A 19847-nucleotide genomic window follows, 5' to 3' on the forward strand; every position below is an offset into this window, starting at 1 on the left:
TGATAACTGTTTTTTTATGTTGTTGCTGATTTTGATGTACCGATTGGACTACATCTTCGATTCGTTGGACTACTGCGTAGATCTACGTTTTTTCAAATTTTAATAAAATGGTTAACGAGGGTTTTGTTGTGGATTTCTTATTTCAATAAAAAAGAATTGTCTTTGTGGTTTTTTTTAAACTTTATTAATGCCTAGATAATGGCAGTTGGCTGATTGACAGCGTCCATTATTAAGGCGGTACTTAGTGTTAGCCGGTGCAGAGGCTAGCACTAACCACCCATTATTATCCCGGTACCCACCACAACCAGGGGTGCCGGGAAGAGCTTGGTACGATCCAGTACCCGACCATCTGTTGTGATGGTCGGGGACTGGGGCGGCCGTAGGCTGGTATTATGAGGCTGGTAAGGGCCAAAAACAGTGGACCTTCCCACCCTTGTAATGCTAGGCTGCTGCTGCTGCTGCTGTGTTGTATCGGGCTGGTTATAAAAATGGGGGGGACCCCACGTCGTTTTTTTTTTTAATTTAACAAATTTAACAATAGACGTTGGGTCCCCCACATTTTTAATAACCAGCCATATACAAGGCCGCAGCAGTCTGGCATTACATGGGTGGGAAGGGCCACTGTTTTTTTCTATTCCCAGGCTAATAACACTGTGTTGTATGTGTCTGGTTATGATAAATTGGGTGGAACCCCATGTCTTTTTAAAAAAAAATAAAAAAAATAATTTAAAAAAATGACGTGGGGTCCCCCCCACTTTTATAACCAGCCAGATACAACACAGCAGCAGCAGCCTAGCATTACAAGGGTGGGAAGGTCCACTGTTTTTGGCCCTTCCCAGCCTCATAATACCAGCCTGCGGCCGCCCCAGAGCCCGACCATCACAACAGATGGTCGGGTACTGGATCGTACCTGGCTCTTCCCGGCACCCCTGGTGGTGGTGGGTACCGGGGTAATAATGGTGGTTAGTGTTAGCCTCTGCACCGGCTAACACTAAGCCTCGCCTTAGTAATGGATGTTGTCACTCAGACAGCGGCCATTACTAAAGTCGTAGTAATAAAATTTGAAAAGAAAAAGACAAAGATATAGATAAAATATTTTATTGAAATAAAGCACCCCCAACACAACCCTCATTAACCATTTTATTGTAGAAAAAAAAACCGTCATCGAAGTAGTCCTCGAAACCGACGTAGTCCAAACACCAAACCTGTAAAAAAAAAAAAAATGAAATAAAACATGTCGTAGGCTTAGATTCAGTTTAATGTGTGATACTGACTGTTATACCATGTATAGAAGCCTGCCGCAAAGTTGACTTAGATACAGGGCGCCAGCAGACAGTATCATACATGGCCATACAGACATATATACAAACAAACATACATGCAAACATACATACATACATACATACATATATACAAGCATGCACATATATACATGCAAACATACACACATATATACATACATACATGCAAACTATCATACATACATGAATACACACATGAAAAGATACATACATACAAACATGCAAAGATACATACATACATATATACAAGCATGCACAAATATACATGCAAGCATAAATACATGCAAACATAATTACATACATGCACATATATATAAACATACATGCAAACATACATGCAAAAATAAAAACATGCAAACATACATGACAACATACATACATACATACATACATGCAAACATACATACATACATACATTCAAATATATACATGCAAATATACATACAAACATGCACATATATACATACATGCCAACATACATGCACATATATACATACATGACAACATACATACATGACAACATACATACATACATACATGCAAATATACATTCATGCAAACATACATAAATGCAAACATACATACATGAAAATATATACATGCAAATATACATACAAACATGCACATATATACATACATGAAAACATGCATGCACATATATACATACATACATGACAAGATACATACATGACAACATACATACATACAAACATACATTCATGCAAACATACATACATACATGCAAATATACACATACATGCCAACATACATGCAAACATACACACATGCAAACATACATACATACATGCAAATATATACATGCAAATATACATACAAACATGCACATATATACATACATGCCAACATACATGCAAACATACATGCACATATATACATACATACATGACAACATACATACATACATACATACATACATACATACATGCAAACATACATACATACATGACAACATACATACATGCCAAAAAAAATAAATAATACGTTCATACTTACTTTCCTCCTGTCCGGCCTCCAGCGATGACGTTTCATCCATGTCGCCGCTGCAGCCTGTGATTGGCTGCAGAGGCGGTCACGTGGGATGAAGCGTCATCCTGACGTGCGTGACCGCCACTACAGCCTGTGATTGGCTGCAGCGGCGAAATGGATGAAACGTCATCGCTGGAGGCCGGACAGGAGGAAAGTAAGTACGAACGTATAATTAGTATTTTTTTATTACATTTAAATTGTATTTTCCGCGCGCCGAGCATGTACTGTCAAGGTTGCTGAAAGAGTTAGGGCAGCCCATTAACTCTATCAGCACCCTGGACAGTAGCATGCTCGGCGCACGGAAGTGACAGGTTCGGTCCGAACTAGTTCGGTCCGAATAGAACTTTTTTGTGAAATTCGGCGAACTAGCCGAACCGAACTTTTGAAAAGTTCGCTCATCTCTAGTTATGGGTGATATGCCCTCATAATAACGATTACACACAACGATTGCCAAAATCACATGGAAATGTACTGGAATTATTTTATTGTAAATCTGTGCTGGAATCAGAGAATTGTACAATACTGTGTTTATTGTATTTTTTATTGCTTAATTATGTACCTTGACAAACTATGTATTTAAACGTGCACTGTTCACTGAAATGTACTGCTTGAGAAAGGCCCCATTGAGTAGGGCTGAAACGTCGCATTAAAGTGATCCTATTTTTCACAAATTCTGGAGTGCTGTCTCGTATTTTGGAGCATATTGACATTTGGGACACTGGTCGTGTGTCCGAACGGGAATTTTCTGCACCCCACACAGAAGAAACGGTGCTGCTTTGCCTTTGTTTTTTCTATTGCTGACCTACAAAGCTTTGCACGTTCAATCTAAATGTCTACTAACAAGGATCACCATCGAGGAACTGAACAACCAGATGCCTTCTCATATACCCAGGCTGATGTAGAGAGGATACTGCAGGGTGCAGTAGGAGATGTTGCCTTTTTATCCATACCCTCAATAAAGGAATTAAAAAGGAAATACGAGAATGAAAAGAAAAAAAACATTACCATGGGATTACATTTATCCACTCTGACAGAATACTACAGAGCGCACAGGATCCCCAGAGGTATGAGATCCCAGATGAAACCTAACCTTTTTTTCCACAACAATGATTTTTGTACCAGATATACCCAAATCTCCAATAAATATGCATTGGATATACTATTGCTCAATATTGAATACCTACAGAAAGATCTATTGATCACTGAGGAGAAAGTGAGTGCAGCAGATATGTCATTGAAGTCTTTACTATCGACACAAGAATATGATGTATATATGACCAAACTCAACATCTATCTAGAGAAGTTTCGATCTGGTCTAGAAGAAACAAAACGACAGAAGTTGCAGAGGAATGTAGAGGACTATGCTAATGGGACTATCTACAATTGGCAAATAGAACAGAAGAATTTCCGTCGTTATGTTGGGAATGATTATTCACAAAATAGACGCATACGAAGTGATGATAAACGAAGCGTCAATCCTACTTTGGAGAGAGAGGAACACGATTTTTTAGGACGAGCAATGGACGGAGGACGGATGAAAGGTACCAACGAAGAATCCGACGGGGGGGAAGGAAGCACTTCAGAAAGCGTAAACCCCAAACAACCCAGGCTGCCCAAACCAGTGATGACCCGGACACAGTCTCTTCGCAAGATGGACTATCCACAGAAACATTAGTGGTAAATATCTCTTCTGTCACATTAACTAAAGCACAATATACCGTACTCAATAAGGGATTGTCATTTTGCCCTACGTCAAAAACTGACTGGTTTGAATTAGAATTAGACCTATATAGATTTTACCGCACAATCAAATTGAAGGCATGGTTTGCAGAGCAAGAATATGCTCGCAATAATGATAGGATGGGGGAATTGAAATTATGTGATTTCGATCTTTCACTAAAAAGTGATTTTGTGCCTTTTTGTAATTTACCAGCAATTGAAACATTTATTACAGCGGTGAAATTGGATATTGAAAGCCTGAAGGTAAAATCTAACATGCAGAGATTTAAACACCCCAACATGACTAAAGAGGAAATAGAGGCCCTAGCAGAATTAAAGGATAATAACAGGATAACAATCAAACAAGCAGATAAAGGGAGAGCAGTAGTGATCATGGATACCGAGGGATACATAGAAGAGATTAGGAGACAATTACAGGATAGACAGGTGTATAGAGAGTTGATATCTGATCCCAAGTTCATCATAGGAAGAGTCATAGAGAGAACGTTAGAGCAAGCTATACAAAACAATATTATTGATAAAGATCTTAAACAATTTTTGACTGTGTTACATCCAGTTACACCTATAATATATGTACTTCCAAAGATACATAAATCTCTTGTGAAACCCCCAGGTAGACCCATAGTTTCTAGCATTGGATCTATCCAGGGTAAAATCTCAATTTTTTGGGATAAGGCACTACGTAAGTATGCCATTGAGGTCCCTTCTTATATCCGTGATACCTCTGACTTCCTATTGAAATTAAGAGACATAAATATACCTGCTACGGCTCTGCTATGTTCGTTCGATGTAGTGAGTCTTTACACGTCGATCGACCATGACAGAGGGATTTCATCAATACGTAAAACCTTGATAAACAGTGAATACACACCTGCTTGCATAGAGTTTATACTCTCTCTATTAAATATCATTCTGAGACACAATTACTTTTTGTTTCAGGATCAATTCTTTGTCCAGTTGAGGGGTACGGCAATGGGGGCCAATGTGGCACCAACTTATACCAATATTTTTATGGCGACTCTGGAGAGAGAGTCTGTCTATGTATCCCACCACTTCAGACAGGTTCTGAGGTGGTGGAGATACATAGATGACATCTTCTTCATATGGCTGGGGACAGTTGAGGAACTGGACTTGTTTCATAAATACATGAACAAAATAGACAAGGATGTACAATTCACTTTGGTACAATCCAATACTTCAATACAATTTTTAGATACTACAATCAGTAAAGTAGACATGAGACTATCGTCAGATATCCATACAAAAATAACGGATAGGAATAATCTCTTGAGATACGAGAGCAGTCACCCAAGGGGCTTAGTAAGGGCATTACCTTACAGCCAACTACTAAGGGTGAGACGTATAGTTGATGGAGAAGAGACAAGTAATAAGAGACTGGATGAAATGGGTGAGAAGTTCATCAAACGGGGTGACCCTAGGAAATTGGTGCAACAACATAGGGACAGAGTCTCAAAGTCTAATAGAGAGGAGCTCCTTTCCATAAAAAGGTCTAAAGAAAAAAACAAAAAGGATGCTAACAAAAGAATACCTTTTATATCTACATATAATGAAACAAGTAAGGATGTAGCAAAAATAATCAACAAACATTGGCCGATACTTAACAGCAATTTAAGATATGTCCCTGAGTTCTCGGCACCTCCACTTTTGTCATTTAAGCGATCAAAGAATATAAAGGATAGGTTAGTGAAAGCAGATGTTGGTACAAATAAAAAATTAACGCAGACGTTTTTTGGGAGGCAGAAATTAGGGTGCTTTCCCTGCCTCAATTGCGTAAATTGTAAGTACATGGTCAAAGGGGAAATTTTCATTCACCCGATAACTAAAACGGAGTTTAGAATTAAACACTTTCTTACCTGTACATCGGAATGGGTTATTTATATGATACAATGCCCTTGCAATCTTCTGTATATAGGAGAGACCACTCTGGATTGCAAAACACGTATAAATAACCATAGGTTTACTATACGTAATAAGAGGATGGATTTACCGGTATCCAAACATTTTGTGGAAGCTAATCATACTGAAAAGGACTTGCGTTTCAGAATCATAGACCATATTCCAAGACCTAGACGAGGTGGGGATAGAGTATATTTTCTGAAAAAACGTGAGCTAGAGTGGATCTATAAGTTAAACACACTACGTCCTTACGGATTAAATGCTGATTTTAAATTGAGTTGTATAGGATGAGAGGTACCTTGACTATTTGTCCTGCTTTTTACTCTTTATATTGGGCTGAAATATATATTAGACAGAATGTATTCATTATTCAATTCAATTTAATGATTTCTTCTTGTTCTCTGTCTATTGCAGATCAATTGTGAAGACTCACCCAGTACGGATCCCCTCATCAGAATATCATGCATATGGCCTGAAGAATCGCGTAAATTGACCGCTAGTTTACTATCTTTTCCAAATAATATCGTAATGATTATCCTTTACAAAACACACTTGAAATATAATTGAAAGTGAGAAAAAACTTAAAAATTCACACAGAGTTTGAGTCTTACATGGGACTTAGTCCTGCTTCCAATCCCCATTCATGAGTGGTTATCATGGCTCTTTAGGGACGACACAAGCACAATCTGTGTATAACGGGTCAGGCACTGTGTCATGCCCTATCAAGGGTGAAATGTCTCAGTTTCAAAAGGGGACTGTCACCGCTTGTTGAGCCTTTAATTAACCCAGAGGGTAGAAGCTATATATACATTTTTTGCTTTTCTAAACAATAAATAAAGTATATTTGACTCACAATGTGTTGCTCCGGAATGGGACATATGAGGTTAATCCATTACGAACGTAATTCGTTAATCTGAGCATGCGCGAGATGCGTTCCATGTACTAGTGCGTGTCATGACTCAGGATGAAATGATAGGAATAGTCACGTGCGAAATATCAGGCTCTGCGCAGGCGCATTTGCTCTCGGAAGTTACCGAGACAACAAAACAGCATGGAGGAAGTGAGGGGATCCGCCAGAGGGTGAGCCCAATACTAATGATTAAAACGTTTTTAAATATTTTTGTATGTTATGCACCTGCACTTTATGAATTGCCACTCATTCAATTAGATCATACTTAGATCTTTTTACACGTTATGGGTGATATGCCCTCATAATAACAATTACACACAACGATTGCCAAAATCACATGGAAATGTACTGGAATTATTTTATTGTAAATCTGTGCTGGAATCAGAGAATTGTACAATACTGTGTTTATTGTATTTTTTATTGCTTAATTATGTACCTTGACAAACTATGTATTTAAACGTGCACTGTTCACTGAAATGTACTGCTTGAGAAAGGTCCCATTGAGTAGGGCTGAAACGTCGCATTAAAGTGATCCTATTTTTCACAAATTCTGGAGTGCTGTCTCGTATTTTGGAGCATATTGACATTTGGGACACTGGTCGTGTGTCCGAACGGGAATTTTCTGCACCCCACACAGAAGGAACGGTGCTGCTTTGCCTTTGTTTTTGTTTTATATATATATATATATATATATATATATATATTATATATATTTTATATATATATATATATATATATATATATATCTATCTATATATATATATATATATATATATACATACATACACACACACACACACACACACACCGTTCAAAAGTTTAGGGTCACTCAGAAATTTCCTTATTTTTGCAAGAAAAGCACAGTTTTTTTCAATGCAGATAAAATTAAATGAATCAGAAATACACTCTATACATTTTTAATGTGCTGAATAACTATTCTAGCTGCAAGCGTCTGTGTTTTAATGCAATACCTACATAGGTGTATAGAGGCTCATTTCCAGCAACCATCACTCCAGTGTTCTAATGGTACATTGTGTTTGCTAACTGTGTTAGAAGGCTAATGGATGATTAGAAAACACTTGAAAACCCTTGTGCAATTATGTTAGCACCGCTGTAAACAGTTTTACTGTTTAGAGGAGCTATAAAACTGACCTTCCTTTGAGCTAGTTGATAATCTGGAGCATTACATTTCTGGGTTCGATTAAACTCTCAAGCTGGCTAGAAAAAGAGAGTTTTCATGTGAAACTCGACAGTCTATTCTTGTTCTTAGAAATGAAGGCTATTCCATGCGAGAAATTGCCAAGAAACTGAAGATTTCCTACAACAGTGTGTACTACTCCCTTCAGAGGACAGCACAAACAGGCTCTAACCAGAGTAGAAAGAGAAGTGAGTGGCTCTGCTGCACAACTGAGCAACAAAACAAGTACATTAGAGTCTCTAGTTTGAGAAATAGACGCCTCACAGGTCCTCAACTGGCAGCTTCATTAAATAGTACCCGCAAAACGCCAGTGTCAACGTCTACAGTGAAGAGGCGACTCCAGGATGCTGGCCTTCAGGGCAGAGTGGCAAAGAAAAAGCCATATCTGAGACTGGCTAATAAAAGGAAAAGATTAATATGGACAGAGGAAGATTGGAAAAAAGTGTTATGGACAGACGAATCGAAGTTTGAGGTGTTTGGATCACACAGAAGAACATTTGTGAGACGCAGAACAACTGAAAAGATGCTGGAAGAGTGCCTGACGCCATCTGTCAAGCATGGTGGAGGTAATGTGATGGTCTGGGGTTGCTGTGGTGCTGGTAAAGTGGGAGATTTGTACAAGGTAAAAGGGATTTTGAATAAGGAAGGCTTTCACTCCATTTTGCAACGCCATGCCATACCCTGTGGACAGCGGTTGATTGGAGCCAATTTCAACCTACAACAGGACAATGACCCAAAGCACACCTCCAAATTATTCAAGAACTATTTAGGGAAGAAGCAGGCAGCTGGTATTCTATCAGTAATGGAGTGGCCAGCGCATTCACCAGATCTAAACCCCATAGAGCTGTTGTGGGATCAGCTTGACCGTATGGTACGCAAAAACTGCCCATCAAGCCAATCCAACTTGTGGGAGGGGCTCCTGGAAGCATGGGGTGAAATTTCTCCCGATTACCTCAGCAAATTAACAGCTAGAATGCCAAAGGTCTGCAATGCTGTAATTTCTGCAAATGGAGCATTCTTTGACCAAAGCAAAGTTTGAAGGAGAAAATTATTATTTGAAATAAAAATCATTATTTCTAACCTTGTCAATGTCTTGACTATATTTTCTAGTCATTTTGCAACTCATTTGATAAATATAGGTGTGAGTTTTCATGGAAAACACAAAATTGTCTGGGTGACCCCAAACTTTTGAACGATAGTATATATATATATATATATATATATATATATATATATATATATATATATATATATATATATATAAAAATAAACAAAAGAAATCCCACAGCATTCCGATGGTTCCAAAATGCATGAAGAGGTCCTATAGCAGGACGGGAACGTTTCAGCTGTTGACTGAATAAATTACAGTCCATTGGAGTGCTGTGGGATTTCTTTTGTTTATGTCTTATAATCCACGGATCTGGATTACCTGCTTGCACCCATTACCGTGTTGGAATCTGTCGCAGAGTGCTGCTTATCTCTACCTATATATATATATATATATATATATATATATATATAAATATATATATATATATATATATATATATAAATGGAAAAAAGCAGCATCCCTTTCAAATGAGTATATATCCTTTAAATAGAACAATGTTTAGACACATAACAAACAAAACAAGTAAAAGATAAGAATACATAAGGTGGGTGGAGCTGGAACAAAGCCACTTTCTCCCACTGATCTGACGAACCCTTTCTGTAATGACTGCATAGGATACATGTCCCCCCACATGTTGCAATTCCATATTGTCAGAAATAGAAGAAGAGTATCCAGGCGTCAAATTGCCTTTTTGAAACTTTATTTAGGCTGGGGGGATTTCTGCAAATAACAATTGAGTAAAAGACGAAGGAAAACTCAGCTGTCTGGGACTGAGTTTGCAGATTTTGAATATTTATTGTTATTATAGCTAGAACAGACCTTTCTTTAATGATTCTAGTTTAGAGTTAGTGATACATGCATTGACATTCAAGGAGTCTACCTCCAAATTCATGCTGCAGATATAATTAACAGACCATAGCACTCGTCCCCTAAGGCAATTAAAAAAATTACTGGCTTATGAAAATATAGACTATTTTGCTTCCAAATATGTCCAACATATTTTGGAGGCCAGGCAAGGAGGGCATTGTTTTTTAATGTACTGGATTAGTGCAACAGTTCCGTTTAACCGACCATACACATAAAATACGTTTTGGCTGAGCGTGCATGTTACTATCAATTACATACTTCTATCTTTTGCTTATCTCCAATCGGAGCAAATGCAAAGATTTCCCTCTTTCTAATGACATCTGCCATTGGGTGAGAGTCTGGAGTATGTAAGTAAGTAAAACTTCGCCATACACATAGACGGACCGTTTATGTGTATGGTGAAGCTTTACTTCTCGTTCTTCCCATATACACACATAAGCCATAACAATAAAACCACTGCCTGGTAAAGTGAATAACATTGATTATCTCACTACAATGCCACCTGTCAAGGGGTGGAATATTTTAGGCAGGAAGTGAACAATTAGTTCTTGAAGTTGATATGTTGAAAGCAGGAAACATGGGCAAAGATCTGACCGACTTTGACAAGGACCAAACTGTGATGGCTTAATGACTGGGTCAGATTTTCTAAATAACGGTTGGTCTAGTGGGGTGTAACCTGTATGTAGGGGTTAGTACCTATCAAAGTGGTCCAAGGAAGAACAACCGGTGAAATGGCTTATGGATGTCTGAGTGCCCATGTTGACTTCTGTCCACTGCCAAAGTGCCTACAATGAGCACGTGAGCATTAGAACTGAAACATGAAGCAATGGAAGAGGTGACCTGGTGTGATCAATCCCATTTTTTCTTATATTATGTGGATGGCCGGGTGCATATTTGTTGCTTATCTGATGCTCTGGGCAATGTTCTGCTGGAAAAGTTTGGGTCTAGGCATTCATGTGGCTGTAACTTTAACATGTACCACCTACGTAACATTGTTGATAGACAAAGTACAACCCTTCTTTGCAACAGTTTTCCTTAATGACAGTGGCTTCTTTCAGCATGATTATGTGCATTGCAACACTGAGAGAAAAAGATAGTCTGGGTTTATTTACAGATGCTTGTTTGTGGGCATTACAGCATTTGGAACATTTTGGGATACATGGCCCCTTCCCTCTTACTCTGTGCAGCTCAGAATCTGTCGCTTTTTGATGGGGGCAGCAGGCGGGACCTTGGAGAAACGCTGCACTGGAGGTTAAATATGTTAAGCAGTTTGTGCTTACCTGTCCTATTAAGATATTAAAACTTCGTTTTGGTTAAGATTGATGGATGGTGAGGAAATACGGAACCTGATAAAAGAATATTTTAATTTTAATACTGAGTCGGTGCCGCGAGGAGTGTTATGGGATGCCATGAAAGCCTGGCTGAGAGGAGTATTCATTCAAAATATTAAACGAATTAAAACTAAATCCAGGCAGTTGGGAGAAAGTTTAGAGGAGCGGGTGACAGAAACAGAAGGGAGACATGTAGAAGAGGGATCCGAGGAGACACTTCGACATTGGGTGGAGGCACAGACGCTGTTAAAAAATCACCAACTAACAATGGCGGATAATAAACGACTATTCCTTAAACAGCAATATTATGAAGAATGGGAAATGGCGGGGAGACTACTCGCTAGGATGGCAAAACCGCATGGGGGCAATAATTTCATTCATCGCCTTAGGGGGAGGGGGGGAGGGTGGAGACAGACACGGGGCAAATCCTGCAAATATTCCAGCGGTTTTACACTGACCTATATACATCCAAAGTGCATTACGACACACAGCAATTGGACGAGTACCTGGGAAACATTAATTTGCCTACCTTGGGCCGGGAGGACTGTGAAAGTTTGGAGACCCCTATTTCACTAGAGGAGTTGGAACAGGCGATAAGAGATATGGCAAATGAGAAAGCTCCGGGTCCAGATGGGTTACCGGGGGAAATCTATAAGGAATATGGGACGGAACTAGCGCCAGAATATTTGAGTACTTTGCAGGATAGTTTTGACAGAGGTAAACTACCAGACTCCCTATATGAGGCTACGATAGTGGTTCTCCCAAAAGAGGGGAAAGACAGTCAATTACCAGAGTCCTACAGACCAATATCCTTGTTGACATCGGATGTCAAGATTTTGGCAAAGATATTGGCACTGCGGCTGAATAGGGTGGTACAGCATGTTGTGCATGAAGACCAATCGGGGTTCATGCCCTCCAAATCGACAGCGGTCAACCTCAGGCGGCTGTTTTTAAATCTTCAGGCGGCACCGGATGAGCAAGGAGGAAGGGCGGTGCTAACGTTAGATGCTGCAAAAGCGTTCGACTGCGTAGAATGGGGGTATTTATGGCGGGTAATAGAAAAGATGGGATTCGGCCCTAACTTCGTAAAGTGGGTACAGTTGCTGTATGTGGCCCCTACAGCCCGCATACGGGTGAATGGTGCAATGTCTGAGAAATTTTCACTGGCCCGGGGTACACGACAGGGGTGCCCACTGTCACCATTACTATTCGCCTTGGCGGTGGAGCCACTGGCGTGCCTCATAAGACAGGAGGAGCGTATAAGAGGCTTGCAATATGGGGAAATGGAGGAAAAAATGTCATTATATGCAGACGACATTTTAATATATATGACGGACACGGAGAATACACTGCAGGTAGTAATGGATACGATCACAAGGTTTGGGGAGTTCTCGGGATTAAATATTAACTGGACCAAGTCTGCTTTGATGCCACTTGATACAGTGAATATTGTAGATACTGGAGTGGGAATCCGGATTCCGATAGTCTCTGAATTTACGTATCTAGGGGTTAAGGTGACGGCTAGGGTCCAAGACTATATGTCTTTGAATGTCTCACCACTGCTGCTTAAGGTGAAACAAAAGGTGGATGCCTGGAACAGGCTCCCGCTCTCTGCTCTGGGGAGGACTAACCTAATCAAGATGATCCTTATGCCTCAAGTTTTATACATTCTTCATAACTCCCCAGTATGGATACCTAAGCAATGGTTCAGACGATTGCACAATCTCTTTCGGGATCTGGTATGGAAAAAAGGGGTTCCAAGGATTAAATTGGAGAAATTGCAATTGCCCAAAGATGAAGGGGGGGCCGCGCTGCCAAATGCCTGGATATATTACCTGGCTGCCCAGAGCCAACAATTTAAGGGATGGGAGGACACAGAGACTTGGGGTGCCAGTGCACGTTTATTGTCATACATGGGGGGAGGACACAATCCACTAGAGAGTCTGGAAGCGCATACCTTTAAGAGATTGGCGAGTGCTAAACCAACGTTACTCCTGATACATAAAGTATGGTGGCAATGCAAACAAATCCTGGGAGTGGGAATGTGCACTAAATATACTCCCCTATGGCATAATCCGGTCCTGTGGGAATTATACCAATTAGAGGGCATGCAAAAATGGGAGTTGGCAGGGGTTAGACGAATACAACACTTATATGATGATAACGGGCTGAGATCATTTCAGCAGTTGAAGGACCTATTTCCACTAGAGCACAATATGTTTTATCAATATTTGCAGATCCGTCATGCCCTACAGGCGCAGGCGCATGTGGTGGACCTGACGGTCTGTGCTCTTGGGGTCCTGGAGTATGTGGGAAGGGCTGACACGACCAAAGGCCTGATCTCAATGGCGTACAGGAGCTTGCTGTCCAAACACCTGGGAAATCCAATGGTGCTGGTAAAAGCGAAATGGGAACGGGATGTTGGTCCTTTGACTGAGGAGGAGTGGGAGGAGATATTAGCATCCACATGTCACTTATCGCTCAGTCTGGCGCAGAGGAGATCACAACTCTTCCTGATACATAGAGTATATCGCACCCCGTGGGTATTAAAACAGATGGGTATTAGAGCGGATGCTAAATGTCCTAGGTGCACGGAAGAGAAGGCGGATATACTGCATATGTTTTGGTCATGTGAGGCTCTGAGGACCCTATGGGGGGAAATATTGGATCTGATAAAACAGGTGTATGGTCGGGAATTGGCGGCAGACCCTAAAGTTATGTTGTTGGGAGCAGTGGGAGAATTGGAGAGTGACAGAATGGCAAACCTGGCAATTGCCAAGATATTATATCAAACAAGGAAGTGCATTGCTAAACACTGGCTGGATGAGGAGCCACCAGGGATGAGGGAAATTGTAGGAATGGTGAACTATAATATCCTGATGGAGCATAAGATATTTTCTAAAAGGGGCACGGAAAAAAAAATTGAGAAACAATGGAGCAGATGGATGGCCTGTCCTGAGGTGCTGACACCTGAACTGAGCAGAATAAGGGCGAGAGTCGTCTGAGGAACTGGAGGTGGTAGAGTCTGGAGCAAAAAGGGGTGGTGGGGAAACTTGATAAGAGAAATGTGCTCTGACCAGGAATGGTACTAGAAACAAAGGGCAGAGATATAGTGGGGGGCCGTGCGGGGAGGGGGGAAAGGGGGGAAGTTGGGGATTTCCTGATATGCTGTCATTATTGTATACGATGTTGGAAAATTGAAATGTGAATGTTACTATGTTATTTCTTTTCTGTGTTCGTATCAATAAAATTGGTTTGATTTAAAAAAAAAAAGATATTAAAACTTGTTTATAATTGTAGGTACAATTTATTATTTTGGAATGTAGAAAAATACCCCTGTATACACATATCACACATTGGGCGAAACACAAATACCCTACTCTTAAAGCTCCATGGACACAGTCGATATCTGAGACAACGTTAGTGATCCAGAAAGTAGATATTCACTTATAGATGCTGTCATCAAGGAGGAGAGATACATTTTTCTTAGGGTGTGTTCACATCAGCGTTCCATATCCATTGATGGGTTCTGTCAGATCTTTCCGTCAGAGGAACCAATTCATGGAAAGGCAAATGGAAACCATAGCTTCCGTTTGCATTACCATAGATTTCAATGGTAATTCTTTCGTTGCCAATGGTTTCCGTTTTTTTTTTTACTAAATCAATAGCGCATATACATATAGCATATACAGGCATGTGAGTAGATCTTCTCCTCGTCTTCTGTTCTGTGGCAGCGGGAGTATCGCCAGGAGCGGCAATGTCAGAGATGTGAGCGCATGCATGAGGGCTCGCGCGCTCTCTGCAAAACGACAAGACTGTGTGATCTGGCAAGAGAGATCACACAGAAAAAGCCACTCTCACACTGTCCGTAGCTGATTGGACAGTGTCAGAGCGATAAGTAAAACGCCCCCATGCCATTTAGAAAAAAAGGAACAGTTCAGGGGGTTATTTACATATCGGCAAATATAACGGCACCGATATCTAAATAACGGAGGAGAATATAATTTTTTTTTAAAGTGAGACAAGGTTTGTGCAGCAGTGCCTATTATATGGTGCACTCAGGTGAAAGGTTCTTTTTAAGGGGTTTAAGCACAGTAGGGATGGAAATACATGGATGATACATTTATCATTAAGGTGTAGGTGGAAGAGAGAAGGAAGAGAAGGAGTAGGAAAAGGAGGTTGTTACACCTTGGCAACTACTACAGCTTCATAAAGAGGAACAACTTCACATCCCAGCTGTAATTCTAGGGTGATGTTACTCCGTACTCCAGGACTCTGTCAAGCATGACCAGTTCCATGCTTCCCTATTTGCGGTGCGATAAGTACATCCAGGCTATCAAAAACAAGGGGGACTCCTGAATGACTACTGTTTTTGACCCTCACTATAAAAGTAAACTGGGGGACATTTTCAGCATCTTGTAGGAAAACCAGAGTCACACACTATAAACTGGCTCTTTGTAGTAAGTTAGTGGAAGCATTCCACTAACATTTCACTAGGGCTGGCGAACAACTCAAAGTTTTATCAGAAGATGTGGTCCCCATGCACTTCCTACTTTATCACTGTTAGAAAAGTCACCACCATACTTTCGTGCATACTTTCAGCTTCCTCAACATTGAGTCAGCAGGCTTTGACCAGGGGGGCAATGCTGGAAACATTAGTCAGCTCCCCCACCCCCCGGTTAATGTTGAAAGTTAGTAAGTTAATAATGTTCATCCTTAAACTAAATCCAACCTACAAATATGCACCAAAGTAGACCTTACTATACATAGAGTGCATTCCTTACCAAAATCTAAAGTGACACCCGAAAAAAAGTGAGAATTCCAAGTAAGACTACAAATATTTCATATAAAGTACAATTTAAGGGATAGACCTGGATTGAGCGTAAGGTAAAAGATTATCACCATACATTTATTTACATTATCCCCATACATTTATTTACATGTCCATTACCTGTTAATTTATTTACATTTATTACATGTGTGTTACATGGCTTTACAAAAAAAACACTGTCCATGATCTCCTAAATGTTGAGGAGGGAATACATGTGCTTTTAAAAGGAATTGTTTCATTGCCAACAATAGAGCCTTCTTCCAAGAGATCACTGGACACAATCACTGAATTTCCTGAATTACGAAACATTTTTTTTTTTAAATCTTTTTTTATTAAAGAATTTTTAAACATACAATACATGAAAATGAGGAATTTAAAGGAACATAAATCACTTCACATCGTATACATTTTACAGGAAATAGTGCAAGAAAAGTCACAGAAATACTAGCATTGCATTCTTATGTGAGGAAGATCATCGGCTTTCCCTGTGAAGTGATGGAACAAAAGCAAAAATACATATCATTTTCAGTCAATCTATTACTTTTGTATAAATAACAATATCAGAAAAACACTTTAGCATTGACATATGTCTAGATAACAAAAAAGGGAACGTGAACTATATACAAAGTTCCAATTGAGTGACAATATCAGACTTAAGTGAGAGTAAGTGCATGGTGGGGGTGATTGGAGAAGGGGGTTAGGGAAAAAAGGAGGGGGAAGTTTGGAGTATGAGAATCATACCGGAAACATCTAAGCCTGTAGTAAAGAACATCTGTGTGTCCTCCAAGCTGACCAGGTGACCAAAAACTCCTTATGCGTTCTATCAGCCCAAGTGGCCAATTCTTCCATTCTACAAATATTGTCCACTTTTTCCACCCATATATCATAGCTTGGGGGGAGGTAGTCCTCCAATGTAAGGGGATTAAAAGCTTGGCTGCCATTAAAAGATGAGTAGAAAGGTCCCTTTTAGAGGGATTACATTTTTGTGAGGGTGCCCATAGCAAAATTACTTCAGGAGAGAGAGGTATATTCCTTCCTGTAAGACGGAATATACTGCCTAGTATTTCTCGCCAGTAAGGCTTAATAAGGGGTCATTCCCACCAAATATGTAGATAGGAGCCTATATTCCCCATGCATCTCCAACGATGTTTGTTAGGGAGGAGGTTAATTTTGTGTAAAAACTTTGGAGTGCGGTACCACCTGGTAAGCAGCTTGGGAAACCATGGGAGTTGTGCAGGATAACTGATGTGTCTCTTTAGACCAAGTTACAGACAGTTCACTTTCCCAGGCTAAAATATACAAAGGTTTAGAGGGAGCTCCTCTAGCCACCATGTCAGTATAGATTTTTTTAAATTAATTTAGTGGGAGGAGAAGGAAAATTGAGGAGGGTGTCAAGCCAAGACAGGGGGGACGGGGCAAGGTGGGAAGCTTTCCAGAAATTGTTTATTTAAGTTTGTTATGCCCTCAGTATGTATGAAGTTAACGTTATCTATTAATGAAGGTTTAAGTATCGAGTCTAATTCAGGGGGCATTGACGGCCGAGGTTCTTCCTACCTAACCATGAAATAAACTGGATTTTTATGTCATTCAGTTGGGAGTCTATTTGGTTTAATAAAGGCTTATAGTTTAGTGTAAAAAGTTGTTTAGGGTCTCTGGGGAGTTGTATGCCTGGGTACTTTATATGCGAAACAGGCCATTTGAAAGGAGATCCTATTTTGAGCCAGGCTACATCTGAGGTAGGCGCTGAGATGTTCAAAAATCTCGGACTTGGGGAAGTTTTTTAAAATTAGATACGGCACTGACATTTTAAAATAATTTCATAATGTGGGGGAAGGCTTTAACCGGATGGGTTACGAGAAGGAGCAGATCATCGGCGAAAGCTGCACTGTGGTGCGTAAAATTACGTACTTCTAACTCTCTTTATAGTATTGGATTGTCTCACCTTTTGTTTTAGAGTTTCCATGGTTAGTATAAAAAGAGAAGGAGAGAGGGGGCCTCCCTGTTTCGTGCCATTAGAAATATTAAAGTAAGGAGAAAGAATCACATTTAATTTGAGTCTGGCCCTGGGAGCAGAGTGAAGAGAAAAAATGTATTCTATAAGGGGAACCGGAAACCCAAATGCCTTCAAAGTGGCCCGCATAGATGCCCAGCTCACTCAGTCAAATGTTTTCTCCGTGTCGGTCCCCAGGAGAACCAGAGGAAGTTTGTGGCTTTTAGCATAAGAGATAAGGCGTATTAACCGTGAAGTATTGTGTTTTCCCTCTTGTCTCCGCACAAAGCCTGTCTGTTCAGGGTTGATGAGAGATGGGAGGAGACCCACAATTCTATTTGCCAGCAACTTGGCCCACCACTTCAAATCCGTATTGAGAAAGCAGACCCCTAAAGATTTGGGGAGGAGAACATCATTATATTTTTTATACTAGGAGATTGGTATGCCATCTAGTCCTGGACTATTTCCATTGGGGATATAGAGTAGGACAGAGGAGAATTTGTCTAGTTGAAACGGTAGGAGAAGGCGTGCTCTTTCAGTGTCAGGTATTTTTGGCAGATTCACAGAGGATAGGAAGTTATCGATTAAGTCGTCTGCTCCTGGCATTGAGGGTAGGTTGTATAGGGAATTGTAGAAATATAGGAATTCCCTAGTAATGCCATCAATACTAGTTACCTGAGAGACAGATTTTGTGTTAATAGAAAAGATGAGAGACTGTTCTCACCTTTTCTTTAGTAGGGTCGATATTATTTTGGAACCCCTATCGCCATGGGTGTAATATTTAAATTGGCTATGTCGGTAGAGTTTTGCTGAGCAACAATTAAGAAGGTCCTTCAGTTTCCTCCTCAGCTCCTCTAGTTCAAATTGGACAGTGACAGCTAAAGACTTTTACCTAGAGTCTCTAGTGAGGTGATTTGGGCTAGGAGGGAGTTTAATTCTGCTTGTCTTTGTTTTTTGAGCCCAGAACTCACGGCCAAAATCATCACGGACAAATCGTTTGCCTCTGATAAAAGATTTATGTGTCTCCCACACCAAGGCCTGGGAGACCTCTGGGGATTCCTTAAATTTAAAGAACTCCACAAATGCATTCTCAATTCTAGAACCTACAGGATTGAGGTCTAACAGGGATTCACTCAACCTCCATGTCCACTCCCTGTGAGGGAGGGTTGTCAATGAAAATCTTAAAGACACAGGAGGATGATCTTATAAGGTCCTGGGGTGTATCTCTGTTCTGTTTATCAGAATGAGGTGGGTTTGTAAAACAAACAGGTAGTCCAACTTGTGGTATGAGTTGTGCGGTGTAGAGAAGAAGGAGTAGTCACGTACCTAAGGGTTAAGGAGTCTCCAAGCATCGACAATCCCCATCGTGACTACTGTTTTCTTTAGCCTGTTTAAAGAATGAAAGGAGTGTACAGAGGTTAATGGGGAGGTGTACAGAAGGGGGTCTAGGGTGAGGTTAAAATCACTTCAATCCAGAATATTTAGTTTTGGTTGGGTGCATAAAGATTTGCGATGGAGATGGTCAGGCCCACCAGAGTTCCCTTGATAAAGAGGAAGCATCCCTCCGGGTCAGCTAGGGAGATTATATGGGAGTAAGAGAGATT

This window comes from Rhinoderma darwinii, chromosome 7 (genome assembly GCF_050947455.1).
Source record: "Rhinoderma darwinii isolate aRhiDar2 chromosome 7, aRhiDar2.hap1, whole genome shotgun sequence".
NCBI lineage: Eukaryota > Metazoa > Chordata > Amphibia > Anura > Rhinodermatidae > Rhinoderma > Rhinoderma darwinii.